At 36.5% G+C, this 24668-nt stretch overlaps 1 long non-coding RNA gene across 1 annotated transcript in view; it reads right to left on the reverse strand.

Moving 5' to 3' along the window:
• Positions 1 to 4430: 4430 nt before the first annotated feature.
• LOC311620521 overlaps positions 4431 to 24668 on the reverse strand; it is a 58259-nt gene continuing 38021 nt past the window's right edge. Inside the window, exon 4 of the long non-coding RNA XR_014794705.1 lies at positions 4431 to 4558. This is a non-coding gene — a long non-coding RNA (uncharacterized lncRNA). The remainder of the gene's footprint in view (positions 4559 to 24668) is intronic.

Below are 24668 nucleotides of genomic sequence, written 5' to 3' on the forward strand. Positions count from 1 at the left end.
ACTGTGTGGGTATCTCTTACTTGTGATCAATAAAAAATTAAGTTTATTTGCTTTATTATCATGAAGTACATATAGATTTGCTACTATGTCAATAACTTGACTCAAGCAAAAAAGAAAACTCAAGAAATGAGAACAAAAATTAATTGTAAGCAATCTGACAAAAATACATGTATTTGTCAGAGCAGTATTTGTAGCTAGCTATTTTGTTCCAATTTCTTACGACAATTACAGAATAGATGAGAATCCTTATTTAAAAAAAATATCATCACAAAGGTAGGTGTATAAAAAAAAGGGGGAGCTACAGGGATTTAAAATTCAACATGAAGTTTTTGAAATTCTTTAATCCATTTGATACATGTGTGTCTTGTGTTTTATGCATAGTGTAAAGTATTTTTTTAATGTTACAAAATATTAGAAAAATTAATATGCTACAAAATATGGCAAAATGTTCCTGCATGTGTATAATTCTGTGAAAGGTGAATAGAAAGTTGGATTTTGTACCTGCTTTTATTAGATGTTGCTAAAGTTTTCTAAGAGGATGAGTTAGAGTTTTCTGAATCATAAAGCCACTTTCATTTTAAAAGTTAAGATATATTACTTACAGACATGTTTTAGGTTATGTCTACATGAATAACATTCAGTGCTTATTGCTCTGACATGTAGGGGGTGCTTGTGTCTGTGTGCATGATTTTGCATGTGTCTGTGCATGCCTGCGTGTATTGTGTGTGTGTGAGAGTGTGTGTGCACGTGTGTGCATATGAATGTGTGGGTGAAGAAAAAAAGATAAAAAGATATTGCTTTTGGAAACCATGTCAAAATAATTTTAACAATAGCTAATATAAAAATTTCGCATTCTTTTTATTTATTTATTTTTTTAATAAAAATATATTTCATTGGTTTTTCACAGAGTGGAAGAGAAAGGGATAGAGATTAGAAACATCAATGAGAGAGAGACATCGATTAGCTGCCTCTTGCACACTCCCCACTGGGGATGTGCCCGCAACCAAGGTACATGCCCTTGACCGGAATCGAACCTGGGACCTTTCAGTCTGCAGGCTGACGCTCTATCCACTGAGCCAAACCGGTTTCGGCAAAAAAAATTTCGCATTCTTAATCATCATTTAAAAATCTATTATGGATTCCTAACTGGATTACATTGTATATAAACATTTTCTCTTTTTTTTGGTTAACTATTTTTAAATTATTAAAAATGAAAGTCTATATGTCCAGTGTTTTTCAACATTTCTTACATTACATACAACTTAAAATGTCTAAAATAGAGCATTTATTTTACCCTCAAATCTGCTCCTCCTCTAATCTTCCTCATCTGAGGAAATGACACAAAATTTAAATTTTGTGCATGTGTTTGAAGGAGAGTGGGCTGATGCATAGGCCTTGAAAGTTTGCCATATCTAATCTCAAGTTACATGTACAGGTCCTCTTATGGGTGATCTCTGTATGAAGACAGAAAAATAGAAAGGCTTTTATGAACAGTAGGGCTGGATTGCATATACCTTGCATAATCATCTGTGTATTAATATTTATTGAGTGCCTACTGAATTCTATAAAATGTTCAGCTGTAGGAATACATCTGTGATTTGATGTACCCACCTTGGAAGAAACAAAATCAAATGGATGGATCAAACAGTCTGATTACAGTCAATTCGTCTGGTATAGTTTCCTATTGAGGACACACACACAAATTGTGAAACTTCTTTCTCTCATTAAGAATGTCTGATTTTTGGTAGAACAAATTTTAAAGAGATTAAAAATAAAATGAGTAGGAAATAATCCAAGCAATCTATAAGTCAATATGAGCTAGTGTGGCTTATCATATATGAGGAATTAAGAGGATATGAAAGAATATGGCAAACTGAGTCATTTAAACACATGTGAAGAACTGATTAACACATTTCATTTATCTAGTAGGCTTACTTATTAAACATATGACTATTTCTTGCTTCTTTCACTCAGCACATGTTTACTGAGTGCCTACTCTTATAGTGTGCACTGGGCTAGGTGCTGGAAATAATGGTTGGGTCAAGCACATCCTTGCCCTCAGGATCTACTTTGTCTCATGATAGGGCTATTTTTAAGAATAATTTTCTTTCTGTAGCTGATATTTCTTGTTACTTGAAGAGTGACCACCTCAGAATTGTGGTCCCAATTACAAGTCACCACCTGCCAAACTTAGGGCAGCCACACTGGGATCAAACCCCATCTTTTGAATTATCCACCTCTTTGGCAAGATCTCTCATCCTGACCTAACTTCTAGGTGTGTTAGGTGACCTACTCTTCTCTGCTTCCCACCACAACTTTTGGAATTTGGATTTATTGTTGTTCTCTGTTCTTCCTGCTTGAGCCTTCAAGACATGGAGTGGGACAGGATGAGCTTTTGATCAGGGGCCAGTGACCCTGAGATGTGTAGCCTCAAAGCCAGAGCTCTTACTTTGATAGGTTTCAGTTTTCTCTTCTGCATAACAAAGAACTTAAAAAGAATTTTAGGGGTTCCCAGGCTCCTTTTAGTTTCCATCCCTCTTCTCTCCCCAAACAACAAAAAAATGGAAAATGCAACGCTGTGAATTTCAGATGGTCTGTGTTCCCATGGCTTCCTTGTAGGTGTGAATAAGTGTCACGTGCCCATGATGAGGAGAGCATTGATATTTTCACCAAAATTCTCCCCACATCACTGTTAGGCAAGGAAATGTCCCACCTGAGTTTATCACAGGAACTTGGAGCAAGGAGGAATCTTAGCAATCAACCATTCACCTATTATTTGATAGATGAGGAACTTGAGATCTGAAGGAATCAAGGCAGGAGAACCTAGCTCTTTGACTACCAATCAATCTATTACACTGCTTTCTAAATTTAAACAAATATGCTAGGATTTTTTTTTTAAAAAGTAAACCACTATGATGCATATCTGAAGCTAATACAAAATAATATTGAATGTAAACTTTAAAAAAATTAAATGGTATTGTTTGTTGCTTCATTTCTTAAATTACAAAGTAAACTTTGCCTAGTTTTAAATTGATTTTCAGAGAAAGAAGAAGGGAGAGGGAAAGAGATAAATATCCATGTGAGAGTGTAACATTGATTGGCTGTCTCTTGAACACCTACCCAGAATTAAGCCCACAATCCAGGAATCGAATTAGCAACTTTTGCTGCACAGACAATGCCCAACTGAATCACATTGGCCAAGGCAACTTTGCCTAATTTTGAAAACTCAGGAATACCACATCATTATGGAGTTGATGTAATAGTTCATTGCACAGTCTCTGGTGTCTAAGTTGGGTTCAAGTCCTGGCTATATCACTGATTAGCTTTGTGATGTAGGGCACACCATTAACCTCTCTCATTTGCAGTACCCTTGACTACAAACTGGCATTAATAATGATTAATACCAAATTTATTGGGAGATTGTGAGAATTAAATAAGATGATGTACATGGAAAACAGCAGGATGCTTGACATAGAGTAAGTTTTGGGTCACTGTTGGCTGTTAGAATTACTTCAGTTTTAATTTAGATGTTATTTGGAACTCTGTATTTTGAGGACATAGCTGGAATCTTTACCTGATAGTGTAAGCTCAAGGGTTTTCCCATAATTTCTATTAAATCCCAACTCTATATTTCTTCCTTAAGGTGTTTCTGTTTCCATTTCCCTATATTGATGCACAGCATCTAGTTTGCCTTGAATTTATCTTCTTCTGGATATTCACAGTGATCAAGAAGTGTTTTTTTTTTTTGTTGTTTGTTTGTTTGTTTGTTTGTTTTAAAGGTATCCCTTTACTGAAGATGTAGTTCTTTATAGAAGAGAGATTGCATTATTGCAAAACTGCTGACTTTTTAGTCCTTTCCCACTTAATCTTCTGATTCTTCCAGGGCCCACATACCAATATGTGCTTTATTTACTTAACATAGTTCCTGGAAAGGTAATTTATTTCCTCTGAACTGACAGTCTTTCTTTTGAAGAGTAGACCTAACGTGTAGCACTTCCTTGGTCTCCCTGGGATGTTGGTGAACAAATATTCTCTATTGTCATTTCCCGCTCCATCATTGGGCTACCTTACACTACTAATGTCATGCTTCTTTTGGTACTTACCTCTACTCCAATGGAACTCACCTTGCTTTTATGTTTCAGGAATTTTCTTCTTTTTAAAAAAATATATTTTATTGATTTTTTACAGAGAGAAAGGGAGAGAGATAGAGAGCTAGAAAAATTGATAAGAGAGAAACATTGACCAGCTGCCTCCTGCACACCTCCTACTGGGGATGTGCCCACAGCCAATGTACATGCCCTTGACCGGAATCGAACCTGGAACTTTTCAGTCCATAGACCGGGACCCTCTATCCACTGAACGAAACCAGTTTTGGCCAAGAATTTCCTTTGTGCTTTGCTGCTATCAGGCCAGATTGCTTCTTGTAGGAGTGCCATCCCTTAGGTGTCAAATTCCTCTATTTAACACAATACCTTCAACTTCTGATAGGGTGACAGGCCAAAGCCAAGGGCATTAGGAGTGTCTGGACAGCCCTCTGAGTAGGATCTTCTGTTCTTTCCTACAGAAGAAAATAAAGTATTTTCAGAATAGGAGTTTTGAAGCAACTCTTTCAGTATCTGACAAAGTGTTTTTCTTTAATTCCCATTTTTCTATATTACTCTAACAAGTCAGCATTGACAGATCAATATTGTGTTAAATATATGTAGTATTGTTTGTCTGACATCGTTGAAAAATGAGGTGTTCCCTGTAAATGCATTTTTTAAATAATGGAAGCTTTTCACTTTAGGTAATGAAAGTTTTAACATTTTAATAATATTTTGTGGAATACCAAAACACAATATGGTTCAAAGTCTAAGAAATATAATTAATTCATATATATAGGAAGGTGAAATAACAATGTTTAAGAACACAGACTGGAGTGACATTGTCTGGGTTTTCATCATGGTCACCACTGGTGGGAGGTCCCATCCTAAGCTCAGTTATACCTCCTATTTCAGATATTTGCTTTGAAGATGAATGTGTACATTTGTGGAAAGCACTTAGCATACTTTCAAGCATTCTGTAGGTGCTCAGTAACTATTAGCTCTTGCTGGTCTTATTGCTATTATTAACATTTTCATTTTTTTAATAAATCAACAACCATGAAAAAATACAAGCAACCGCCTTGGGCAGAGAGTAAAAGCAAGTAATTCTGAATATAAATAAAAAGTAACACATGTTTTCATTTAGTTGGGTTCTGCTTTTACTCTTTCTTTCTACTGAACTGGGTCATGTTGACTCATGTTACAGTTATTCAGGAGTAGTAGCTAGTGTTGTTGACTTATTCAAATGGCTCTAAATAGTTTATCTGAACATGAATCCATCATGGGGAGACTTTTTAATGGAGCCACTTTTAACAGCTGAAGATGCTGAGCAGGGGAGTAGGTCACCCTTGTGAGTAGGAAGATTCAGGGTTCACTGTTGATGATCATGGCCAATGAAGTGTAAATAAGCTCTGAGCATTTGGCTCTGAAACGTGCTTCTTCATGTTTGGAATAGGTTTCAGAATTTTAAAAGCATATATAGCTACAAGCAGAATCAATTTACTTTACTAGTAAATAAAGAAATTCAGTAAGTCTCACCAAAAGACATAATTTTGGGCCAGTAAGATCTCTGTACCAGTTTTGTCTTCTATAGGAATCTTTATATCAGAACCTTGTTAGTATTTGCTATATTTTAACTCTGAAGAGATAGGCTTTCACTACTGAAGATATTTAATAGATTGCTATAATGTGCTGCTTGACCTCATAGAAAAGATCATGAAGAAATGTTTGGATTTTGTCCTTTCCTTAAAAGGTCTGTGTGAGTCCCTTGAATAATGATTGTGAATCTACTAAAAAACAGTTTATTGTTCCTTATTTATGCATATAGTGGAAGGTAAAGAATAACTGGATATAGAGAAGTTATATCATGTTTTAACTTTTGTTGTTTTCTTTAGCACTAAGATTTATTTTTGGATCACCATTAGTTTCTTGTAAATAGAAAATATTACACAGGTTGGCATTTGGTCAACAACTTTTGTTCATAAGAAAAGATATTCCTTTTATACATTTAGGGTTCATTTATAGTAATCATAGGATATATTTTTTTTTTTTGCAGTTTATACTTTGGGTCATAATTCGTCATGAGGTAAATGAAGTAACTCTTCACTGGTACTATGAGCATGAGCATTCAGTGGAAAAAAGAATGAAAGTTTTCAACACTTTTCCCCAATATATTTTTTACACAGAGGCCATTACCTGATTTTTATTCTACACATCAGTATATCCATCCATTGTGAAGCAAAAGGTATGCGCATGTGTCATGGGAAAATAATTATTCTCTTGCCTTAAATGTTATGAACACCATGTGACTTTCAACATCATCTAATTGAGGAAATACACAGTAGTTCCTTTTGCTTCCTCTCATTGATGTTTTTACTGATTCTCTTCAAGTGTATAATTTTCCCCTTGTTTTTTGAAAAACAGTGAAAAAATTTAAAAGTAAAAGTTTAAATTTAAAACAACAAAGAGTAATTTCATGCATTTGTTAGAAATGTTTCTTAGTAGATAACATGCCAAATAGTGCAGCAAACAAATAATTCCATAGAAATTCCAACTCCGTATTCTTTCTTGTTAGCTGCCTTTAAAAAAACTCACTTGTAGATTCAGCTGTCCTAACGTATCCAAATTTATAGTCATATCCCCACTGGAATCTATCACTTTTTATGATTGTGGCATTGTTCTTAATTATAGAATTTATGTTTCTACTTCTTTTACTAGTTGTAAATTGTAGTTTAAGCCCGTGATAAACTTAAGTATATTTTCCATAGTAGCAATTAAATGCAAATCTGAAAAATAGAAAATGTTATAATACAATTGAGAGGCTGTGTTAGAAGAGGTGCTATGCTCTATTGTTCATCATTAGTTGAAATAAGCTATTTTGGCAGTGTGCGTATGTGTGTGCCCGTGTGTATGCGTGTGTGTACAACCTTTAAAAACATACAGACTCTAAGTAACTTCAAAGGATTTTTCAGAGAATCATTCCTGCATTTATATTTGGACAGTGTATGCGTATAAAATAAGCTTTTCCTCTGCATCTGCCAAACCACCTGCAGACATTTTCATAGCCTGAGGTGGTCTGTGGTCATCATGCCAAGAGCAGCTGTCTGTGCACTGCTTTCTTTCCACTCTCAGCTGTCACTTTCTGTCGGTCACTCTCCACCTTGATTCCTTTACTTGTACTCTTCTATCTTTTATCACTCAATAAAAACTCAAGACAAAGGTAGATAGCTGGACTCATAAACTTTATTTCACCCAGTAAAAGAAAGTAGGTTGTGAACTAAAAAGTGCAGCACACTTTCATGACACATCCACCACCTGCGCTTTGTGGGACCACGATTTTTCATGATGTTCAGATGCCTACTTTATGGTCACTGTCTGATTTCATCTCAGATACCTTTGCTGGAGATCTGAGTTTCTAATTTGCTACTCCCTATTAGTGAAAGTGTACATACCTAACATCCAACTATTATTCTGCTAAACTTGTAATTCATTCAAGTATTTATTTGTTAAGCAAGTATATTGCTTAGTTTTGCTTTATAAGCATCAGGTCAATTAATTCCCAGAATAAGCCTATGAATAGGCTCAATTATTATACTATTTTAAAGATGCGAAAACTGAGGCATGAAGATATTTAGTAACTCTCCTGTGTTCATAAACTTAATAGGTAGAGGAGCAAAGAGTTGAACCGAGACTCTCTGCATACAGAGTACATGTCTGAATCATTACTTTATACAGTATTCTTTCAGCATACTTTTTTGGAAAATTATAGAAAAAGAGCAAGGAATGAGCGAAATTAAATGTATCAATAACTAAAATCCATTGAGGTATAGAATATGAATCATAATAAGTATTTACATAAATGATTGGAGGCATTTGGAGCTGGAAGGGAGCGTTTGAATGGAGAGATTAGGGAAAGTTGGTGAAGAAGATGTTCTTTTGGAAGAAAGTATAAAAGTCAGATTAAAGGGAGCTGCCACTGGGAAAAAAATTTACACATACAAAGCCACAGATTTTGGAATTATAAGCCAACACTGCATAGGGCAAAGAAAGTATACAGTTCAGTTAAAATCACGGTGCCACAGTGGTAGCTACGATTGAAAAGAAGGCCATTTTGGACCAGAGCCTGAAATTCTAAAGATGTTGGGCCTAAATTTACAAACATATTTAATTAGCTTAGTCCCCTGTTGAGAAGAAATAAGTGATGTCTGGGTTCCCCAAAGGAAGCTGTTGTGTGTGTTCAAAAAGCATGGCGAAAAGGCAGGTAGATTACTGCTGGAGAGGAAAGTTAGGGGAGTTTGGAGCCCTTGGTTGGGAAAAAGGAGACGATACCTGGGAGAGGAAACCTATCTATTGGTATTTTTCAAAGAAAGTCCTACTTCATATTAAAGGATACTCACTTTGACCCCCAGGATTTCAGTGGACTCATGGAAAATTCAGAGAAAAGCCTGGTGTTTCTGGGAAGACTGGGGACATTGGTGTCTGTGAGGGGCAACTTAACGTCTAATGCAAAGGTGATGAGAAAGCTAAGAGACACTGTTCAGGACATAATGGTCGATCTTATTTCCTCTATTTTTCATTAATAAAATAATTACTAGCTTAGAGGCCATCAGCCAACACATACAGGAACAGTTTCTAAACTGACAAACAGGAAATCTGTTCTTAGCTGATAATGTGCTCCTGCTGCTGTTCCATTCAACCTGTGAAACATCCTACCTGCATCTCAGATGCTGGGGCATCACAATGAATGCCTTTATCTCCAGTTTTTGAGTCAGCCTTATAATGATTTTTTAAAATCTCATGCTCTGAAGCCCATGTAAACATTCAGCTTCAGAATGATTAAATTAACAAAATATCTCTTTTGTTATAAATCCTTCCTGGGAATATATCTTTATATAATACTAGAGGCCCAGCGCACAAAAATTTGTGTACTGGAAGGAAGGGTCCCTCAGCCTGGCCTGCCCCCTCTCACAGTATGGGAGCCCTCAGGGGATGTCCTATTGATGGCTTACACCTGCCTCCAAGGGCCTAAACCATCACTAGATCTCCCTCTGTAGGAGGCAACTGGGACAAGGTGCTGCCTCCATCATCCCACTGCTGCTGCCACTGCTGGCTGCCATGGCTGCCTGACTTTGGCCTTTGCAGCCACCATGGCTTGTCTGGAAGGACATCCAGAAGGACATTTGTCTGGTCTAATTAGCATATTAGGCTTTTATTATTATAGATATGTCTATCTGTGTGTGTGTGTGTGTGTGTGTGTGTGTGTGTATGTGTATAAACAGCAGGGATCTTCTAAAAGAAGCTATTGGGGGGAAAATAACCAATGTAATTTATCAATGACATCTTTGTCTATAATAAAATGTCATGAATACTCCAAAAGATAATTTTACTAGCTTGTTTTTTTTTTTTTGCATGAAAATCGAATCAAGTAATCAAGTTTATGTATGTTAATTTTGAAATTATTATATAAATAAATACATCAAGCATCAAATATAGCACTAAATGCATGAAACTGGCATTCAGAGAAGTCTGGGCTAATGATATACAGTTGGCTGTCCTTGGTATCTGAAATGGATTTTGAGCCAAGTGAATAAATTAGATCACCCCAAAAGAATGTTTTGTACAATCAGTGGACAACTCCATCCACAAGATTACTTAACAAGTCAGACTAAACAAATCATCAATATCAAGTGGTATTGACTTAAAAAATATCTATCTCAAAGGAAATATTATTGCCTATTGCAAAAATGTTAATTTTCATCACAACTAAATAAAGATCCTTAGAGAACATTGAATACTTTGCTAAATGCTTAGCAACATTCTGAAAGTGGCTAATATTTACAGTAAATATGAAAATATTGTATTTGATGTTCACATCAATGGCACATGATAAAAAAAACTTGTTCTAATTTTGAAAAACGCATTGCCAATAGAAATCATAATATAAATTGTGTTTGAATTTTTGGGTCAGTTTTAAAATTTTCTAAATATGTTTTTATCAATATTTATGCATGTGAAGAAAATAAAACTCAGAGAGGCTAAATATTTTTCCAACAAAAATGCAATGATGTATTTTAAAATCTATACTAATAAAAGCATAATATACTAATTAGACCAGGAGACCTTCTGGATGTCCTTCTGGACAAAGCCATAGTGGTGGGGCCAAGGCAGAGGAGGTTAGGGGTGATCAGGCCAGAAAGGGAGGGCAGTTGGGGGTGATCAGGCCAGCAGGGTGGGCAGTTGGGGACGAGCAGGCTGGCAGACAGAGTAGTTAAGGGTGATCAGTCAGACAGGCAGGTGAGTGGTTAGGATCCAGCGGTCCAAGATTGCGAGGTGGATGTCTGACTGCTGGTTTAGACCTGTAGGACATCTCCTGAGAGGTCCCAGATTGGAGAGGGTGCAGGCCAGGCTGAGAGACACCCCCCTCCATGCATGAATTTTGTGCACTGGGCCACTACTTTGTTACATACACCAAATCCCTATATAAAGGTATTATTCTTATTATCACTTTGTACATGGATTGGAGCATCTCCCTGAAGCCACTTGTGAATAGTCTTACTGATTATTTATATGAAAATGTCCTTTTGTGGTAGACAGCATGTCATCTGCCGACTGTTCAATATAAACAGTGTATTTGTATAGAGCTCTTTTTAATACATGAAAGAAAAGAAACACTTGTCTAAAGAGCACTTAGACCCTGTTGAGCAGTAAATGAGAAACAAGGTGAGACCTCACTGTTCTGAGAACAGCATGTGGGAGAAAGAAACACAGGCATGAGTTGGAAGGGAGGTGCAGGAAGATTCTGGAGTAGGATGCATGGTCTTGCTCAATGCTTTTCAACTCCTTTCTCCTCTCCACTCTGTTCTCCTGAGGACACTCCCAAAGGTGGCATCACTCATTATATACAATGATATTCAACTCTGCATTGTGCTGGGAGTGGCTGGCAATCACTGATATTGGAAGATACGTTGATCTGGATGTCTGAACACCTGGATTCCAGCTGACATTATGTCCGTGAGAATGAGTCTTGCTCCTTTTTGAGTCTCTGCTGAATCATTGGTCAAATTTAGGAATGCTGTTAGGTTGGAATTTGAGTTAGCCACGTGGCCCAGAATGTTGGAACCATAAGTCTGCATTCTTCATGAACTAGGGAAAAGGGCCTGGGTTTATATAAATGTAAACTGGGCCCCAAAGGGAGGTCAGCTTAGTTTGAGGGTAGAAATAAAGTAAAAGTAAATATAGACATTTCTCAAAGGATAAGGTCAAGAAGAGACTGAATTCTAACAACTGGGCAGATATATCCAGAGCTGAGAAAACCCTGAGAAAGATTTATACCTTGAGAAAACCTTAACTCATGGCATATTTGATTCTTTGCATTTAGATTGTGGCAAAGCCTGAGGACTAAGAATGGATTAGGGGGGTTGTGGGTGTTATTTCTGTAGGTCCCAGGAAGGCATCACAGGACACCCACCAGGTGATGACAGGAAGTGGAGAAAGCCTGACATTCGGTCAAACCACTGAGAAATTCTACTCTACGGAGGGGTGCTGAGAAAATGCACCGGAGACCAACTCGTTCCATCAGCTAAGTCAGTTTGGAGGGAGTAAAATCTAATGAAAAGCACACCTGAGTGGCTAATCCTGGATACAATGCCAGGACCTGGAGAGACCTCAGGAAAGCCATCCTCTATTACACTTCAATTTTCTAATCTAAAATGGGAGTGATACCCATTCCTTTCTACCTGTGAACATGTTGTGCAGATTAACATGATGGAGTTTGAAAGGTGCTATTTAAATATAATATGTTATTAAAGTATTATCATTCTAGTTGCTGGTGATTATCTAGAAAGCTTTAAATCACCTGGTTATTTCCGGAATACAATTTTCATTGTCGGTTGCTATTTCTCCTTTCAAAGACATAATATTTCATTGTCACACAACATAAACTTTATAGTTTTGAGTTTTTGGAGTTGTGAGCACAAGTCTGTGTTCCACTTGAATGCATTTAGAATTGTGTAGCAAGGTTTTTCGATATAGGTTGCTGTAATAATTTGAAAAGGGGGGTGTGGGACATTTTTAGAATGAGTTTTTACCTTGTCTGAATATTTTTATTTTGGGAGGATAAAGTGAAAAATTTGGTCAAGGCCAATGAAATGATCACATCTTCATTTAGCAAGAGACAGAATGAAATATGAAAATCCAGAGCTTACTGGCATCGGCAATTTCATATGCCTGGTATATGTCTACATGGATTCTATCCATTAGTCTCATTTCCCAACTTTTGAAATTGTATGCTTTTCCTTAGAAGGCTGTTTTGTCTTTGCTTTTTCCTTTACAGATATTTCTCATTCAACAGTTCTGACCTAGATTTTTTTTTTTTTCTTCACCACAAAAGTGTACCTATTCTAGGTAGAAACTCTTATAGTCCCTGAGTATAGAATTCTTTCTAATGAATGGAACTCTTTCTCAACCTCTTTGTCTTTTGACCCCTATATAATCAATACTGGATTGTTTTCACTTTAACTTATTGGGTGGTTGAAAGAAATGTGATTGAATGTCTGTTTACTTCCTGAGCCAAGATATTTCTAGCTTGTTATACAAACCAGTGGTTAATGGAATGTGGGCTAGGGATCACATCTGTGCATGCAACACCATAGCACAAATTTTCCTTAAAATTTTAGACAGTATTTTTAATACTAATTATTTTAGAATAGTCTTAAGATTTCCTCCCTAATTTCACTACATTTACAATATGTCAAAAGACCCATTTGGACTTTTATGACTTATATTTCCCTTTCAGTAGCCATCGTTGCTTTTGCTTAACATATCACTGTATACTTCTTGAAAATGCAGGTTACTTCCCCCATTCCTAGAATCTTCAGTAAACCCTGAAACTCGAGTCACTTTCTTTTCATTGGCAGAGACTTGCTATATTGACAGTGAATGTATATAACTTAGTTTGAGAGAGTTCTGTTTTAAAAGGGTTACTTTCAGGATTCTCCTACTGTGCCCATGTACTTGTTGACTATTTACAAATAATTACATTTATTTCAAAAACCATCGACCTGAAAACTGATTACTTTTAATTCTTGTAGACTTTGCTTTTTCCTTTTCAACATGAGCTATACCTCTTCTTTAGTAGAACTCTCACTTTATTTTACATATAAAGCACTCAGAGAAAACTTTCCAATATGTTTTCAATTGAAAACGAGTCTTTCACGCTAATTAAAGTAAAAAGCAAAAAAAAGGGTCATTTTTAAAAAAAGTACATAGCAAGACTGCTGTTATTTATACAATGCTTAGACACAATGCCCCATACAAAGAAAGCCAACAGTGACGGCTTATGCAATTCCAGCTTCCTTCACCATGAACACTGGGCAGTCACTCCCTTTTCTTATCTGTTGGGCCGGGCCTTCCTGACAGAGGCCCACAAACTCTGTCTCATGCAGAATTGTGGGCATGCTCATTAGGTAGCATGTTTTCCTCATTCTGCTTCTCACGTGAACAATGGGGAACTTGGTTATTTCTCTCTTGTCTATTATAGCATTCAGGTTCTTACCATGCCAACAACGTTTTCAGTTCCTGCCGCTAGCAGAAAAGAGGAAAGCTGAGTATTAGAACTATTGTCAGGAGGTTTAAAATGGCTTATAGAGATTAATTTGAAATGACACTGCAGAGCTCAACAATTCATGATGGCTATTTTCATTTATTTGACAATTTTGTATGCTTCTTGCATGAAAAGGCTTCCTTGGGAAATGACCCCGGTTTATTGATTGTTATTCTAAATGAAATAAGTGTCAAAGCCAATGATGAGTGGACCCTAACTAAAATGTAAATTGCTGTGCAAGATAGATTTCAGTAAACAATTACTGGCGAAAAACCAAGAAGTGCAAATTAATAAATGGTGCAACATTCAATTGGTAAACACTTTCTCATTATTTCTTTGCAAACTATTTTTCCTTTCCACGTGGAAACACCATGTCAATGAGTTAACATTCACTATTTGGTATTAACATTCACTATTTGGTTTAACTGGCATGCTCACTTACCAATTGTTGCTCAAATTTATTAAATTAGGATTCATGGAACATTTCTAAAAATCTGCCAAACTCTCCATTTTTAGCAGGCAAGAGTTTGTTGAGACAAAACCAAATGCTCAGTTTACTATGTGAGTTGAAATGCTGAAAAGCTGATGCTGTGTCACACCGGTTGCTGTAGGCTGCTATTTATTAGAAAATTGTTAGAGCATGTGTGATTCTAAAACTGTCTCTTCTCTTTTTAAAATATACTGTTGTTTAAAAAAAGAAGTAGTTTATGCCCTCAGTGTGAGCACTTTGTCACCTTAATGTGTGACAACCTATAAAATAACTAAACCAACACCATTACTCTTCCATGTCCTTGAATCTCACCTCTCCTTTCCCATCTATATAAGCTGTATTCAGAATACACAGCTTCCAAAATAACTGAGTTATGCCATTATTTTCATCATAATATCACTTCAATGAGTAATGTTTCACTGTCCTTTATCTAAAATTGTAACATCTAAATGAAAAGTTTAAAAAAAAAATGGTCAAGCACCCAATTGTTGTTTTTTCCCCCCACTTGATGCCAAATATCCGGATGCCTGGTGTTAGATACACAATTTGAATGAGTGACCCAATTTTTCATTTCATCTGGACATCAGAATTACAGAGGGGAAGGGAGAGAGAACATGAACCTCTGTGCTTGTTATTCTAAGAGCCCTCATCTTGTTTAAGCCAATTATCTCATCCTTCTCTTGGCCTCCTGTCTTGTTTTTTTCTCTCTCTTTGATCTATGTTATTAATTTTCTGAAATTACTGAATGCTCAATCAATTAACAAATTCCAATCACCTTTTAAACCTCTGTAGAATGCATAACACTATAGAAATCAGTGAAATGAGGGAATCCTGACCTGGCGGAGTTTAGATTTTAGGATGTGATTATCAAAACATCAAATGACTCAGTAACATGATAATATTGCATATTTATGGATGCAAAACAGTGTAATTTAAGCTGAATACATAAACACGAACATGGAAGAAGTTTGGTTTGAGATTTTTTTTGAATTGCAAATTACAGTTACGGTTGTAAAAGGTAGCTGAGCAGTTACTTAAAGTGAAAGAATTTTTAGCTCCTGGGAATTGGAGTGAATTATGGTTACGCAGAGGAAGAAAAAGATGAGAGGACAAGTATTTTTAATTTTTTCCTTTCTATGGTATGAAATATTAAAATTTTATGAACTCATTTATTGTGCTCATTGTCTGATCCTATAGAAAAGGGGTCCTTTACTGATCATGGAATTATCAGTGCTGTTTTCTTGCTATTATTATTACCACTATTACTATTCCATTAGGAGTCTAGAAAGGAGAATGCTATTATGGTTATTGTTGTTGACTATCAGCTCTGGGAATCTTAACACACCAGAACATAGTGAGATACACAGTGCTGGTGAACCAATTTTTAGAGGTCAGGTTTCTAGATTTCATTTTAATACAATACTTCATGATGCCCCTTTCCTCCCTCCACTCTCCCTTCCTTTCTATACTTGTCCCCCCTCCCTCTCCTTCCCTTCATTTCTTTTTTCCCCATTTTGTCCATTCTTTCCTCCTTTCCATTCATTTATTTACAAATGAGGCAGAGCAGAACTTAAGCTACTCAGACTCATCACGGAATACCACCTCTATCTCTTCTCTCCACAGCCCCCTTTCACAATCAATTTCAGTAGAACAAAGAAGTGTTGAAAGTTGCCAGTTGGGTATTTATTTCAAAAGAGGGTTATTTGGGGAAAATTTTATTCTCCAAGTTAAATAAAGGGTGCTCATTTTACCTGGCCTAATGCATATGATGTCTTAAGTCTGACAAATGTATCTTGTCACCTGTGGTATATGTCTTGCACTTTGGAAACATTTTATAGCTCAGTTTTTTCCTCTAAGGACATGGCAAGTTATTTTTAGCTGTCACTAGCAATCTATGTTGTAATACTTTTAGATACAGTAATGTCAGCTCTTTTCCAACCTTTCTTATCTTTGTGGTAGGAGTGGTTAAACACCAGGCAGGGAGTAAAATCTTCCCTGGTGACCTTCTAAATCAGTTGGATGTCACCTCACTTTCTTACCTGGGAGGAAGAAAATGTCTTGGAGGAAATCTAAGGGGCCACTCACTCTTGAAGGTGGGTCTACTTAGGAAGGTGGAGGCCAATCTGATTTAATACTTTATACCCAGATTGTTGTCTACATGTAGGACAATTTTATTTTCATTGTCAAAGCATAATAAAAAGGGAATAAGAAGTCTATTCTAGTCTCAATTTTGTCTTTCTAAGTGCTTTCGTAGAGACCCGGTAAGTCTCTTTTTGCACATTATTTTAATTTCTGATAGAGCAAAGTCTATAAAAGACTGGCTCACCTTGAAGACCCTAGGACTTTCTTGCGACTTTGTTTCCTTTCCAACAGTCTCATCCTCAGAGCAATGTTAATTCCTTGAAGAACTGCCTATGATAGAGGTTTTATCAGCATTCAGAAAAGAGAAAGAATGAATGTACTTTGTTTGAATTATATACATGTTATTTATATCAGGTTTGTAAAGAGTGAGTCTACTTAATCATTCTTATTTAAGGAATGAAAGAGTAAAAAGCACATCATAAAGAAATGGATATGTTTTTATCTTCCAAAGAATTAAATCTTTGGAAATAATCTTCCTCTAAAATGGGAGAAATAAATTTCCCAAATTGAATATACATTATCTGATGCTGTGCAGCGTGAAGTTGGATTTTACCTTGAGGAAAATGATGTGCTTTATTGAGACAATAATTTTCATTGCTTACGTGCAGTCACAGGACAACTGTTTGGTTATGCCCCATGATTCTTAGGCTTTTCATTCCAAGCAGTAGAGTTGCTGGCTGGTGGATTAAGGTACAAATAGAAGCACACAGATAAGTTAAGTGAAAAAACACCTGAGGGTTAACAGAACTCTGAGGGGGCAAACAATCGAATCTACAGTTGACCTTCCTTTGTCTTTCTTCTGACCTTTCTCTAACCACATTGTATGAAGGGGTAAAGCATCATTGATAAGACCTAAGTGAAAGCTTCATGGAATAAATAGGACTGAAGGAGGATTTAAAAGGGCGCTTTAACAGCAAAAAGTGCCTATTTTAACAGCCAGAAAATTCTCAACCTTCCTTGAGTTAAAAGACTACAGAGAAGGAAAGATCACTTTCTTTATTTTAAAAATGGGTGGAATTTACCTTTAAAAGAAAAAAACGATGAATGCGATTATTAAAAATCCCAGCCTTTGCCTTTTATGGCAGGGAGCAAATACATTTCTACTTTGGGAAATGTTTCTTTTCCTATTCAGAGGTGTCAGTTTATGAGACCTTGAAGTCTGAATGAGGTGAAAATGAAAAGTTTTTTTCTTGATCACTTTTTCCTTCTATCTTGGGTTTTCCTAAAATGCAAGTGAATTCAGGGGTGGAGGTTTATTGATTAAAAAAAGTGTAAATAAAGTTGCCAAGGTGATCTCCCACAGGTTGTTATCAACTAAACAGCTCCTGGCCTTCAAGGACATTTGTGCGGGTTCATACTGCAAAAAATTATCCATATGGATCATATGTTTTTTATTAATTTGGTAATGATTGTTTCTAACCAACATTGTATATATATACACATATATTATAATATATGTATTATAATATATATTATAATATATTATATATGTGTGTATTCCAACAAATATATATATATATATATATATATATATATATATATATATATTCCAACAAAACATTCCATACATTTAAAATTAAAATATATATATATATTTTATTGATTTTTTACAGAGAGGAAAGGAGAGAGATAGAGAGATAGAAACACTGATGAGAGAGAAACATCTATTAGCTGCCTCCTGCACACTCCCCTATGGGGGATGTGCCCACAACCAAGGTACATGCCCTTGACCGGAATCGAACCTGGGACCTTTCAGTCCGTAGGCTGACGGTCTATCCACTGGGCCAAACCGCTTTCGGCCATACATTTAAAATTTCTGACCTTCATTATTACTTCCCAATGAGGTTTACCAGAATTAGATAACACAGCTAATTGATATTTATTTCCTTTTACTGCTGGAGGAAATCCTAGCAACTTCTCTCTACTCACCAGGAAAACCCCAGTTTAGTGCTGACTGTTAATGAACCCTCCCATGCACCTGGTTTTATGGTTGGGAAGAAATCATTTCTCCCCAGGGTCCCATTTCTATAAACCTCCTTTAGACTAGTAAGAAGATAGTATATCGGCAAAACTCAGGTTACTCCGAATATTTGGTCTAGAATTTGCTTTTGAAATCCAGTGGATATCAGAACTAAGGATTTGAAATCCCTTGTGCATAATAAGTTACTATTAAATTTGTGAATGTTTTAAAAGGATTTAATTCAGATAAATATCCTTAATTTTCAATTTATATCACAGACTTAAGCCTGAAAGGCTAACTGTATTACCCGACAATTTCCTTTATTTTTTTAAAATGTGCTCTTAGTCTAAAGTTGTTCTTTTTTTTAAAACTAAGTTTAATAATGATAACATCTATTTGGAGTAGAGATTTAATAAAGTGCCATTTTGGATTTACTATAAAGCTTTATTCTTTCAATTTAATTAAAAAGTGCTTCTTTTAGTGGCTTACCAAGCTCAGCTAGAAAACTACTAGAAAGAATATATAGCTCTTGGCCCTGTGTGTCCCGGAAACTAATTGTTCTCTTTAAAAGGTAGTTTTGTGGTCTTTGGTTCAAATTAATGCCCCATAGGTAGGGGGTTTATATTTGGTTTATTTTGGGTTAAATATAACCCTTGAGTTTGAAATACAAAATGTTTCCTGAGAAAAGCTTGTAAAATACTTTGAGCAGTCTTAGCAGTGCTGTTCAAGTGAATCAGAAACATATGGGTTCAGATTTCTCTGAAAACACATACTAGTTATATGTATTTGGAAGGACAATTTGGGGTTTGACTGCACCCCAAACTTGAGACATGTGGCTTCAGGAAGGAGTTGCAGATGTGTGAGAGTGTTTTCTGTAGAGCAGTGTTCACTCATCCCTCACAGATACCCTCCTCAGAAAGGCCTCCTTAATATAATATTTCTATGGGGGGGAAAGCATGGTGTGAATTTATTTTTCATGCCATAAGTGGCCTTGATGACTGCCACAAAAATGTTAGTTTAACCAATGCTATGCCCTATCTTTCCAATGGTGAAATATTTCCTGCTACTTCAAGCCATTTGGTTTTCAGGGGACCTCACCATTGACAAAATGAAATATGTCATTTGCTCATTGAGCCTCAGTTTCCTGTTCTGTCGTGTAAGGAATGAGCTGGGACTGACCACATTGGAATAGTCTGGTTTCAAAGATGGGAGAGAAAATGCTTCACACTCAAAAAGATTGCTTCATTTTATATCAAACAAGCAAATGAGCCAGTCAGTGACCAAAAAGATCATGACAAAGATGAGTATATACAACCATAAGACATTAGCTGTTTTTTTTTTAAGGAGGTGATTTCCTTAAGCTTTTGAGGAGTGAAAATCTCCAGAGCAGAGAAACCAGAGCTTGCTGCTTTTTATAGATCTACTTTACTTAAGGGGTCGTGGGAACCTACATCAGCAATTAATTGTATACCTTCTTCCTACATACGAAAATTCTTACTTCGCCATGGTTCCCTATTTCCTACTTAATTTCTTTCTGTGTTGGGAGCCTACATGAGATGTCTATATAAGAGATACTTCATTGGCCCTCCAGAGGTTGGGTTCGATTTTTAGAAAATACAGTCCATTCCAGATTTAAACCCTTGATATATTACCTCATGGCATGTCCACTGAGCTCTTTCTTCATTAAAAATCATGACATTCACTTCGATGGAACCAGAAAAACATGTTCCAGGAGCAAATGACATTTTAATTTCTAAACAAGCTGGCAAATGTGACTCATTGAATTCTGAGTGTGTTTTTAACTGAAGTGCTTCATTTGAAGGATAACAACATTTGATTAATTGGACATGGTAGAAGAATTGAGGTGCTCCATGGAAGAAATTTTTTGAATACTGAAACAATGTTCAAGTATCAACATTCTGTCTTTTAGCTATTTAAAAAATATTTTCTTCTGACTGCATTTCATACTTGTCTACCATTTTTATAGATGAAGGACAACTTAATCTCTTCAACAGTGTCATGCTCAGTATTACAAATGTAGGACAAACTGAGCATCTATTGGAAGTATTCAGTTATCACATTATTCTGATGACACATATATTATTGTCCCAACTTTTAAAAACATGATTTTTATTAATCCTTTTTATTTTTAGAGAGAAAGGAAGGGGGAGGGTGAGATAGATAGAAACATAGATGAGAAAGAAACATTGTTTGGCTGCTTCCTGCCCTCCCTATTGGGGATTCAGCCCACAACCTGGGCATGTTCCATGATCTGGAATCAAACTGATGACTTCGTGGTACATGGGTAGATGCTCAACCACTGAACCACACTGTCTGGGCACTCTCCCAACTTTTAGAGGAAGGTAGAAAATGAAGACTTAGGAAGGTCAGCTGTACCAGATTGGCTCTAAAATCTATGCTCAGTCCTCTAGTCTAGACATACTTCTTTTTAGTGCTAAGAAATAAATATGTAAAACAGGTTACAATAACTCCACCTGAGTTTTTCGTTTGTGTCTTAAGCTAAAAGCCAAATGATTTTAGCCCATTTTTTTGAGGAGAGTGGCTCATTAAGAACAAAGAAAATATTTATGTTCCTGTCGAGCCAGGGAAAACAGAATTTATGTTTCTAAGGTCGGGGTTCCATTGGGATAAGACATCAAATTCTTCTTGACGGTCATTAAGTATAATTTGAAAGACAGTATCTTGTTTAAGGTCTTCTCTCTTCAAATCCCAGAGAGGGAGAGCAGGTTAGAGAGAAGGGCAGAGATTGGGGCACTGTGGGATAAAATGAACCATGGTGGTGGCTGGCTTGGGAGCTTGTGTTAGTCTGCTTGGGCTCCCATACAGAAGACCACAGACAGGGTGACTTAAACAACAGAATTTTAGTGTCTCACAGTTCTGGAGTCTGGAAATACGAGATCTAGGTGCCAGCAGGCTTGATTGCTGGTGGCCCACCTTCTCACTCTGTCTTCACATGGCCCCTTTTCTGCATGCAAGCACTCTTGCTGTTTCTTCTCTTCTTATAAGGTCATTAGCCCCACTCTCATTATCTCATTTTACTGTAATTTCCTCTTTAGAACTCCTTTCTCCAAATATATTTTCATTTGGGGTTATGGCTTCAAAAAGGCTTTTGTGGGGAGAGGGAGATACAATCCCATAATAGAATGCTTTAGGAAGTCTGAGACTCCAAGGAGAAAATCGTCTGATAGCCTTTCTCTAGTGGAGAAAGTGCGGGAGGCATAGGGCCACCATGTTGGGCAAGGTTTAAATGCCAGTAGTGGGAGTAGATCTAAAAGGCACAGTCAACAATTAAGTCCAGGCATTACTGAAATGGTCAGTTGTTAGCTGAATGAAAGGTGCAACCCTTAGAGCCTTCACCAGCCTGGGCATTGCATGGGAGGGCTCGGAAGCTGATCACCTTTTGAATCTCTATGTGCCAAACCATTCAGCCACCTTGGGCTTTCAGCACCTCAGGGGGACTATGGTAGAGATTTACTGTATCCTTGAGGCATATGAAACACTATACTCCATCTTCAGCTGGGAACGCGGGAAGTGGCTTTCTAGAAGTTGTACCACTAGTAACTTTAGCCATATAGAAGATCGTGAAAATCCAGTATTGCATTGGAATGTGGTGGTGCTTCTAGGGGCTATTGAAGAGCTTAGAATTGGTTACCTCTGAGGTACATGTCCACAAAAGATTGTTGTTTAAAATCTGCTGAAAGCTGTTACTGCATTTTTCTGCTTCTGTCATGCTGCCTTGTTCTACACAAAATTGCTTCCATTAAGTGGAGATAGTTCATGTTTTTTTGTGGAATAAAGCAGGTGGATTTAAGTATTGAAACATTTTTTATTCAGATTTTTAAAAATGTAACATTTAATGCTGAATAGCAACAGTTTTTAGATTGTCCAGTTGCTCTCTAACAATTTAAAAGTTAGTAAAAATTTTCTTTTTGTAAGCTTTAAAGCATATGTATTTTTAATATAGGTTACAATAGCTGTTTGGTTTAAAAAATGTATCATATTTACATATATATTGCTCCATTACCAATTCACTTCTCATTCTGGCCAATCATAAGGGAGCAGTGGAGACTGGGAGGTGGAGTTAAGTCTAAACTCTGTCTAGAGGTACCTACCACCTCTACTGAAGTGGAATGGATTCAGACTTTGTTTTCTAACACTGTATCATTGATTCAAATGTCTGTTTTGTTTTCCTTTTTTTAAAAAAAATATATATATTTTATTGATTTTTATTTTTTTTACAGAGAGGAAGGGAGAGGGATAGAGAGTTAGAAATATAGATGAGAAAGAAACATCAATCAGCTGCCTCCTGCACACCCCCTATTGGGGATGTGTCCACAATCAAAGTACATGCTCTTGACCAGAATCAAACATGGGATCCTTCAGTCTGCAGGCCGACGCTCTATCCACTGAGCCAGTCTGGTTTTGGCTGTTTTGTTTTCCTTTTAATAAAACATTTGAAGCTCTTTTTATTTAAAAGAATTATTTATTTCTAGATCTATTTCACAGAAATTATGTAAAAGATTGGGATAGGGAGAATCTGGAAATGTAAAAGTGAATAAAAGTGATATACATACATTTGCAGTGCTAGCTCTCTTAACAGATCACCACATAATTTTCTTGCCAGATTCAACATGTCTCTTTTCTCTGTAAAACCCACTGACAGTCATTGTTGGTGTGCCAATATCCACTCAATGGTAGCGAGTCTCTCTACCGTGGGCTTCCCTTGTACCAGTTTAGCTAGTACTAAGAATCAATTGTTTGTCCCTCTTCCCTCCCCCAAACTTGGTAAATATTATATGTGATATGTGGTTACATGTTGTACTTAAGCAGGACATGAAATGATGAAAAACAAGTACAGAAAAGAAAGGTGTGTTGTCATGAATACTGCATTGAATGCTTTGCAATGCCTCAGTAAAATCTCCTCACTAAAAATAATTGCTACAATGAATCGTAGGCAAGTCAACTGACAAAGAAATGTCATAGAAGTCTAGAGAGACTCTGCACTCAGATGTGTTCACAACTATGTTTGTGATCTTACTTCACTTTAAGGAAATAGAAACCTGGAAGTCACAAGTGATGTGTCAAAGAGAGTGAGAAAGATGACATTGAACTCTAACTAGAGGACCCCTATTTAAAGAGTGAGTCTTGGCACTACATTTATTCACTGGTAAAGAATACTCATTTGCATGTTTTCAGTTAAAATATTTAGAAAAGGCATGTGTCGTTTTCATCTCATTCTCTCTTAATAAACTTTTTTTTACCAAGTATAGGTGCCAATCTTATCACCTAGAAGTGTTTTCTTCTGTATAAAGCAGACGTGTGCTTTTTAATCAAGAGGTATGAGATTTGTGTTAGAGGGCAGGGGGAAAATTCAAAACGATATTGCTGGCCTGCAATTATTGGCTAAATTTTAATAAGGTTGCAAAAGACAATTGTATGATTATGGGATGAGAAAAACTGGCCTCATCACTGCAAGTGCATATTTGCCAGGGAAATGGGACACTAGGCAAAGGAGAAGTTATAAGCAAAGAGATTGAAAGTGTATAATAGTTTTGGGGTATGAGGAAGCACAGGATTTGGTTGGAATAACTGTAAGGAGGATTCTCCAAAAGGTGGGGGCCACTGAGGGCACCTTGCTGAATGTGACAGCCCTTGTCTTGACTTTTCCAAACAAGTCCTATCCCCTGGGGTGTTTTGCTAGAATCTCAATGTTTAGTCTTTAAAGACCTGACCTTGTAGAAGCATATACTTTCTCAAGGATGCTTACTTTGCTGATTGTATCTAGAGGTTAATTTTAGTTCCAGCTGTTATGACAATAAAAGCCAAAGGAGGCAGGCGAACAGGGCTACTTGGTGGTGATAGCCAAGTAGAGCCTTAGCCCTTTCTTTCACAGAAATGTGTGTTAGAGCAATCTGTTCATCCTCACTCAGGGTCTGCCCATCAACCCTGGCATTGGGGAACAAGGATGTTTAATCCATGGAGTAGATCGTATTGGTTATAGGTGAGGAAATATTTAGATTATTCTGTAGGAAATGGGAAGTCATTAAAGATGTCACTAGTGACATTACAAAAAGGCTATCTGCAATTTAACGTAAGGGTGCTATGACCAATGAAAGTTGCTTGAGAATGCATATAGGATTTCTTATGAGGTAGTAAATAAAAATGAGAGTTCAGGTCAGGAGTTCTTAAATAATTTTTGTTAAAATTGCATCCTGTTTTGGCAAACCTTTTTCAAAATAAAATAAAAAGTTGGACTTCAAAGAAAAGATTATATTTAAAATTATTATAAAAATAATGACAAAAGCACCTAGTAGTCTGTGCGTCTCACTATGAATCCATGAAGTAACATAATCTAGTAGTAGGTCTATTTAA

This window comes from Pipistrellus hanaki (assembly GCF_964339955.1).
Source record: "Pipistrellus hanaki genome assembly, chromosome: 3".
Lineage (NCBI taxonomy): Eukaryota > Metazoa > Chordata > Mammalia > Chiroptera > Vespertilionidae > Pipistrellus > Pipistrellus hanaki.